Raw genomic sequence first — 9,511 nt, forward strand, 5'->3', positions numbered from 1 at the left:
AACTTCATACGTGCCATACGTTACTCATACGCCACGGTGCTCCAGTGAAAAAATTATTCCTGTGAGGCATTGACATACACCACATACAGACAGAAATAGAACAAAGGAACTTTTTTTTATCAAATATAAGAAGTTTTTGTTTATTTATTTTAAACAAAATTTGTTGCCATTAACAAATCAATAAAATTTACAGTAACATACATATGAATATACACACGTCTGTATGTATCAAAAAGGCATTAAATTAAATTAGCGGATGTACATATGTATTTGTGTATATATTACTCTATGCACATATACAGTTATGTCATGTAAAATCTATTCTCTCAATGAAAATAGAAAAGTATGCAATGGTGAATGTTGTGAATTCATTCTGATATATTTCGACAACCCCCTTTTGTGCAACACATCACACACACGCACACACACCACATTCATAAGGGCATATGAATGACAATCATTGAGCAAATGCTGTGGTGAGTTCATTCAAAGCTGTTCAAAGACGCATACATATTTACAAGTTAGTACAAATATACACTTGTAAGCACTTATTTATAAAGCAGAGCAAGAGAGTGAGTGTAAGAGAGAGTGACTAAACTCGCAAAATGCAATTGAAAATTGTAACGTCATAGATAAATGCTGAATGGCGAAAAGAAAGAAAGCAACAGGAAAATCAATGAAATATGCTAAGAGGTCTTTTATGCTTCTGCATATGACGTCATCGCCATTGATGAAAATCATATACCCAACCAATTGTTAGAAAGGCTACCGAATTTTACCGCGAACATGAAAGCGAATTCACTTGAGGCTGTGTGAACTGAAGCACAAATCTGGAGTGGGGAGTTATTATTGTCAGATTGTGCTCACTTTGATGTTTTCTTTATGGGAAAACTCTAATAGGATCTACGTCATATTTTATGCTACCTCCATAAAATTGCTTGATATGTATACGAGTTGGTTACGCATTATTGCGTAATGATTTCGAATAAAATAAACAAAGATATTTGTTTAAGCAGTGTAAATATTCAATTTTACTATCACATAGTTAAGCTCCTAATTTACTTAATAAAAATGATTCTAATCGTCGTTGCTTTAGATACCACAACGGATTTGCCTTAAACTCACTTCAGTAGTTTCAAACTAACTTCTTCTCATGCAAGAAAGTAAAAAAGTCTACTTCACTCAATATATTCACAAAGCTTTTAGACTCTATTCTAATATTAAACGAGGACCTCTCACCTGCCAAAATTTCATCTTCGACTACTCTTTTTCTCAAGGAAGAAACACTCATGGTAAGCCGTCAACAAGCTTTTGATATTATCCGGAAACTGGAAGCTGGAGTTAGTGCTGTGATCGATAAGTTAGTGCCGGCATGGTGAAGTTATTTTTTACTTCTTACTTGACTTTACTTCTGAATTGCATATACAGTCCATAGCAGAACTTTTAAATTGAGAAATTCTACACAGATTTGGTGATCCAGTTTTTAGAATGACAAAATTTTAAGTTGACGAAATATTAATACACAAATAGTTTTGCTAATTTTCGTTTACGAGTAGAAGCATTATTACTCTTATTATATGTATTATTAAGACATGTTCTTAAATAATAGAAAGTGTAATTTAGGAACTTAGTCTATACACACAAATGTTTTACAATTTTTGTCAGTTGCGAGCCAACGTCCTCCAGTTCGTTAAATTATTTGTTAGTTTCTTTGATGACTGTACTTCTGTAAAATGGCTTAGGCCTACCTCGATTTCTATTGCGCTGCGCCGTCCATTCTAATGCGGAGTGAGTAATATCGCTAGGGTTCTTCCACCGTATCCACCGATAATATCTTCTTTTCAATGCTCCACTGACCAATAATTTTCCATAAATACACGTTGGATAATCGTCTTGGGCGCCAGATATTCATTATCCGATAATCATTATCCTTTTAGGGCAGTTATTAAGAAATGATTGAAGCTTACTTCTAGTAGCTCCAGTAGAAGCAGTCGTTTCGTCCAGAGATGTGCGCCAAATGTACAAGCTTTGGTTTCAGATAAAATAAATTATAAGAAGTTGCCCATCCCAAGTTCATGTTCCTCTCAGTCGCTGCTATTTACAACTCCCACCCTCGACAGCAAAAATGTAGCGATTGTCAAATACTTCAACGGTGTATGTGTTTTTAAAACTCAAAATATTAAGTATTTGTAATATTGAGCAAAATCGAAATCGAAAAGCAAAATAATGTGTGCATCATAAATACGAAATATGCAGCTTATATATAGGTACAATAATTTCGATTGTATTACAAATTCAAGTTTTCTGCGCTTTGAATGATGTCTACAATTCTCTATAAATCATAACTTTAAAACAAGATTTTAAGTTCTTATTATTGTATTATTGTTGTTTTTTCTTTCTCAATTTAATATAGTATAATACTATAAAAATTTTGAAATAATGTGTTCGATTGCGTATTCTCGAGCGCTTTTGTTTTATTTCTTAATTCACGTCATTTTCATTAAACATTTATCATCCGCGGAGCGCTTATGAAAACTCGCTGACGTCAGAAGTGTCCTAGTTATATGTGGCGTAATATTTAACATAACACTCTCATTGTGTTCTATTTTATTGTGTGCACCACGTACGAGCTGCCACATATACCCTCACACCGATTTAGTAATGTATGTATTATATATGCACAGGTGGGCGTTAATCGGAGGAACTTCGATTAACTTCACTTAGCGTCGGAATTATCTCAATGTCTTTTAAGCAATGGCTAACTATTTAAAGTAAACATAAAATACTTTTGCAATTCAAATACCATTCAAAAAAAATGGAGTTAATCGCAAACTTTACAGAGTAGCGACGGTAAAATGGTTTTGTTAGCAGTAGTTTACAGAGAAAAAACTTCAGGATCTTGGTCCATGAACGGTCTTCTCAGTTCGTTGACACGACAGTCGAATCTATCTAACAGGGAGGTAACGAAATTTATGTAGACCCGGAAGGAAACAGTTCTTTCCAGCGTTTAAATGATCGAGTTCTTTTTGAGAATCTGTTGCTGAATACAGTTCTTTCTTCTCCAAATGTTAGATATTTCTTATGAATATTCTTCGTTTAGCACTTACTAAATGATATCTCTCCTAAATGTTCTAATATGCTAATAACTGTCCAGTGTCAGTATCTCTTTTTCCGTTAATTGTCTCTATTACGGTTTGAAATCCGTCTGAGTGGAATTGAAGTTAAGGCAATCCAACTAGAGATCCACAAAATTCAAAAATATGAATTAAAAATTACGAATTTAAACAAATTTTAGTGTAATCTTGATGCGCGTTACCAACATAAAAATGTAAATATTAGTCAGATAATTAACCAGCTGGTACATATTAAACGCAAAATTTGAAACAATTAATTGAAATTGTTTTATGTAAAAGTGTAAATAAATAATATTTATTGTAGATTCATAACTCATTATCGTTTAAATAAGAGGGCTTTGTTTTATTTTTTTACTAAATCAGATGAAGGAATATTTCCACCAATATTTCAGGTAGTACTTCTTATATTGAAATTAAGCGCTACTCTCCATTTCTTTGCTGACGGTAATTAACGTTAGACTGACGAAATCTATGAAAGGGATTTTAAATACAATGGAACTTCTCTAACTCGAATCACCATAATCCACAAAAAAACTTCGAGTTAGAGAGACTTCGAGTTATAGAATTTTTAATGAAATGTAAAATTTCGGAAAAAGCTGTCAAATATAGATTAATGCACAGTTTTATTTATTTACTTCGCATAAAGTTTTATGTATATACGTTAAAACATGTACTCTGTGATTTTTTGGTTCCACTTTGCTATTGCTTGGCTCTTGACGTCTGTATCCCATGCCTATATTTCATATTCATACTTTTTGTTCGCTTCCTTACTATATAGGGGGACTAGTTTAAAATTCTGCCTCGATAGTAAAATTTTAAATTTTGTACTATGCCGTGGTCGAAAAGTTCTATTTAAGGAACGAAATTTTTATGAAATGTGACTTCTATTGCCAATTCTAGAGTTCGTGCTGTGGAGAACTTCAAGTTAAGGAATTTTGAGTTATGGAAGAAAATTTGTATGAAATTTGATTTCTAAAAGCTTTTTCCAATTCAAAAGTTCGAGTTATGGAGATCTTCGAGTTATAGAAGTTCGAGTTATGGACGTTCGACTGTATTATTGAAAAGCGTATTAAGGGGAAGTAACTGAAGAGGAAGGGGTGCGAAGGGCTTCCGAATTAAAATTTAATTTACATTCATGTTCTAGTTACTCCCACAAACGCTCAGTTTGATTTTTGTTGCTTCCGAATTGCGTCATCTTACTATCTCTTCATCTGTTCAATCAGTTGGTTAACTTAATCAAAATAACCTTGGTTACAACAAAATTTACATATAAAAATTATTTTAAACTCAAATATTTTATATTAAACATTTTTCAAATTAACTACGCGAAATTTTAACTACAACTGTAATCTAACAGTTTCCTATTATCGCTAACCGCACTTGGACAGTGTTGTAAAAGGTTATACCACTAAAAACTTTAACTTAAACTGTTTAAAACTTAAACCGAAATTTTTTCACGGTTTGAGTTGTGATCGATAATACCGAATTTCAGGACTTCAACTGCCTTGCAGTTTGGTTGTAATCTATAGTAGGGGCAAATGATTAACATTCTGGATGACCGCAAAGTTATAATAAACTAGCTGACTCCGCACTGCGTGAAATTATTTGTTTTGAAAACAAAGTTGAATTTGTATAGTGTTGGAAAACATTTATTTGCGATTTTTCTATTTTTTTTTCAATGTAACTCAGCTTAATAAACAACATTTTTTGTTTCTGTTCCGGTGCGTAAATGTACAGAGAAGTGAATGAAATTTATGCCACACACCTCCAGCGACTGTCTTTGAGACCTGTTGATTGTCATCCCAAATGCAAGTCTCGTTGGAAACTGAATACGTTTGAACTGAAATGGCAAATCGTTGGAACTCAAAGAAATTCGTGGAATCAAGCATTCTGCCCCCTTGTATGTCCCTTTAAAAAATTCTTGCAACTATTACATTATTCGATAGCTGCTTGAAGATTGCGAAGCATAATAAATGACAAAGCATTATAATGACAAAGAATTTAGAAATTTCACTGGATAATTCACAGCTTCGTCTTCATTTTCAACATGATCGTGTATGAACACAAATCTCCCGGAAGTTGACTTTAAGTCGTATAAATTAAATCATCGACATCGGTATTTTTGGCATTTAAAAATCTGCGTGCATTCAACCAATCGTAGTTACGATAAATTTGGCTAATGTTCGGATTGATTTCAAACCATTAGAAGTATTAACCAGAATTTGCCCAGTTCTTGCAAATCTTCTGCGGTGCTTTCCTGTAACAGAATGTGTTTGTCAATAACAGTATCATTACGCCACCAAAGCGACGATTATTATTCCACAGATCTTTCATTGTTCTGTCAAGTGCTTCTAGAACATTGCGTTCATCTCTTAGATGTTTCATAGATTTGCATGTTTAACTGAAGCTACAATGTCGAATGTGCCGTTCTTCCAATTTCAAGTAGCGTTGCTGCAATTCCAGTAGATGCGAGAGCCAACGTAATGCCATTTTGAGATCGTATTGTTGCCAAAATCAATGATATCAGAATCAATCAGGATTTCCAGTTCCACCACCATTTCCATCATGGACAGCCTTAATCAATTCATCATAGGTTGTCTTTTGCTGCTCATTAGATAATGGAACATTTCTTTATACTTGTTGTTCCAAAGTTATTCTGTCGTATGCACGATTCAGTACATCTCTAATTTGACGATTTGGTGATGGCATATGGATTTCAATGCTTCATTGTAGATGTCACCGTTAATTTGCAATTCTGAATTCTCTGTTGCCACTTGCCAATTTGCGACTTTTGCTAATTGTTTTTTTTTATAGAAAGATTGAAAAAAAAATGTATGGAAAAAAGTCACTTTTTGGAATTTTACAATTTTCCGACTAAACCTTCCAAGATCCACAACGAACAACCTCTGAACATTTCATCAAGAATGGTCCAACCGTTCTCGATCCTTAGCGTATCTAATCTTGAACCGCTTTCGCAGCGCAACGAACGGAAGCCTTCAAAGATAAATAATTTCCTCCGCATTTTACACATTTACCACTGTTTCTTCGCCTATAGCCTTCCTCGATAAATGGACTATCCAACACAAAAAGAATTATTCAATTCAAACCAGTAGTTTCGGAGATTAGCGCGTTCAAACAAACAAACTCTTCAGCTTTATAATATTAGTGTAGATGAAGATTTTCTCAAAAGTGGAAGCAGAAACGAAATACACAACTGATTTTTGATGAATTTGAGCCGTATTATCTAAACTAACAAACGAAGTTGGGTAAAAAATCGACAGAGTTTACTCGAGGCATTTTGTTTTCTCGGTGATTTACTTTTTTAATAGCAAGGAATCAGCGATGCTTGTGGATTGAACCGTTGTATTACTTCTAGGACAACTCAGAACGGTAATGTGTTTTTCGAGAGACAACTTCATAACAACAACAAGCCATACCCTCGATATTGCTTGGTGTGGACGATGGTTATTAGAAACCTTGAAATCTTTATTTTTATGCTCATCTGGAGTTTTAATTACGACTGCTAATTGAAATAAAATTAATAAATTAATTTAAGCAATGCTTCAAAATATTTTTGCTACTTGTTTTCCTTATATCTGGCATCTTTATATAAGAATGAAGAAACATTGCCATTGGTTGAGCACTTGACATTGACATTGCACTTGAATTGCAACAAAACTTCCCAAAGCCCCTCCCTTCCATATGAGTGTGTATACAACAAAATCTGCAGCAATACATCCCAGTGTGGAGAGTGAGCAGATGAACTTGGTTTTTTGTTTAGAACGCGACTTTTTTCTCTTAAAGATTTGACTTAATTGAATGCCTTTACGAAACGATTGATTATTGGTAATCCACTTAGAAGTGGTGTCTTGAGTGCGAAAATTCAAACCTTAAGTTTTATGAATATTTGACTGTCACAAATTCTTTTGGCAGTTCCCACTGAGCTAAAAAGGACTTTTATTTATGTTAGAACTTTGCAGTTTCTGTTGCTGGGTTTAATTATGAGGGTTACGCCCACTGGTGCAGCAAATAAAGGGGCGGCACGTCACTACTGTAAAACCACGATGTGCTACAATGAAACATAATTTTAAAGAAAAATTATTTTAAAAATATTTGTTCTCGTAAAAATTTTGTCGCTGATTTCCCTGAGAGACTTAATTCAATTGATTAAAGTGATTAAATTAAGCTCACAATGTGACGAGTTCAAGTCCAGACGTTCAGGTTGAACGACAGCAGTCTAGGAAGTACTGTATATTGGTCCATCTGCTCATAGAGCTAGAGAGCTTAAATTTCGGTGGCAACTTTTTGGTTGCAAGTAGGCTGATAAAAATGGCCGCTAAACGTATACGCTATTGGATGTTTGTCGTTAAGGATGAGGGTGTGCATTTAACGGGCCTTGCCATTGTCATTGGCATTGCCAATACCTGGCCGTGACCTTGAGAAACTGAATGCCATTGGTGCATACTCATCTCCACGACTATGGCGGTCGGCTGAATGTAAACATATGGACAGATCTACATACTCATACTTATGTGGCCCACATTCATTGCCAAGGCAAGCAACAGTCGTTGCAATTTTGTTGTTGTCCTGCCATTTGATTGGGGCCTATTTACAGACATATGCATATAGATATATATCCTTATAATAGCTCAATTGCAGATTTCTCGCTAGCTAGCGGGTTCAAAATGGTTCATGAATCGGTGAGGGAATGAAAACTTATATTATATTTCCAAATAAATGCAGCAGTGTCCAAGGATTAGTGTTGGTCAGCGGCGTCGGCGGCGGAGACCGTATGTATGTTTGTATGAGTGTGTGCCTACGAACAATATACACATTCTCTACATTCATATATACAGACCGAAATGCATCGGCGAACTTTCACGATTTGTTCCACTTCCGCACCGTTCGACGTCGTCGGCTCCGCAACGCACGCTATACAGATATAGTGGCATTGTGGTTGGTTGCAGCTCCGAAGCCCACACATTCGTGCTGAATTGCGCCAAAAAGGATACTGCATCGCAACAACAATGCCACTTGGCGAGCGCATACGAGGCACGCTTCGCGTGTGCACGACGCGCAACGAACTGCAAGGAACGACCAAATTTAGCAACGGCACAAGCAGCCACCCACCCTCGCAACCTAGTCGCTTCGCAACACGAGCGAACTGCGACATTTTTGGACGACGAACAAGGAACTGCTGCAAAATCGAGTTGCAGTTTGCATTCAAACGTGAGACGAAATTCTGTGCCAGTGGAAATTGCGCGGAGCATCTGCTGGAGACAAATACATAAATACAAATGTTGAAAAGCCAAAAGCCAAAAGCCAACATTGATGGCAATTAATGTCACGCAATAAATAATTCGTAAATGTTGTAATTATTGTTGTAAAAAGTGATAATTAGCAAAAAAAAAAGTGTTGAAGAAGAGTTCTCTTTTTGCATGTGACACCCCCAATTAATTAATTAGTGTCCATCAAGGAAAACAGCTACAAAGCTACATACATACATAGGTACATATACACAAATTGCTTATATAGTTAAACTATTGAAAAGCAAAAGTGCAAAAGTGCAAAAGTGATTGCTAATAAAATTGAAAAGTCGAATTTGCCTGTGGAACTGCGTTGATGCATATTAACAACAACAACAAACTATGTATGTATATATGTCTGAAATATATTAGTAAATAAGTTGAGAAAAAAATAAAAAAATTATCAATTATACTTATTAGATTGCTGCACATGAGATCAAAGGTTTCTTGCCGACCAATTCCTCAGTTAACTTTATTTTAGAAAGGTCTGCATTAAATGGGTAGCAAATAATTGAAATATTGATAAATATTATTTCATGTACAATATCTAGTAAAATATAAGTAAAATATTGCACTTGATTATTTTTTATAAAATTTATCATAGAGTCCCATAAATTTTCTATAGAGTCCCATGATCTTCAAAATTCTTGAAAACCTATATATTCATGTAAATGTGCGGGATATTGATAGGTAATTATATCTGGTATACATCTTAATGTTATCTTGAAAACTTTGGGTTCAATAAACTTTAACCTTCTTTCGATGGGCGCTTATATAATATTATAACGGGTCTTGGTTTTAGACGTATGGTTTTCAATAACATTTTTGTGGAATTCATCGTTTTTAGGAACAACGTTTTTTGCTGACATTGCTGCAAAAAGTGGTCGAGAATTGGGTCTGTCGGCTGGAATTTATTCCAAATTATATGCGTTATATCAAAATTTGATATAAGATCAATTCAAAAATACTATGAAAATTTGCTAATGACTACTGATGTAAGATCGTTAATAGGTTATTCATAATTAGAAACATATAAGTATTACAATTTATGAAAATAACATGCGAACGAAT

Source organism: Zeugodacus cucurbitae, chromosome 4 (assembly GCF_028554725.1).
Source record: "Zeugodacus cucurbitae isolate PBARC_wt_2022May chromosome 4, idZeuCucr1.2, whole genome shotgun sequence".
Taxonomy (NCBI): domain Eukaryota; kingdom Metazoa; phylum Arthropoda; class Insecta; order Diptera; family Tephritidae; genus Zeugodacus; species Zeugodacus cucurbitae.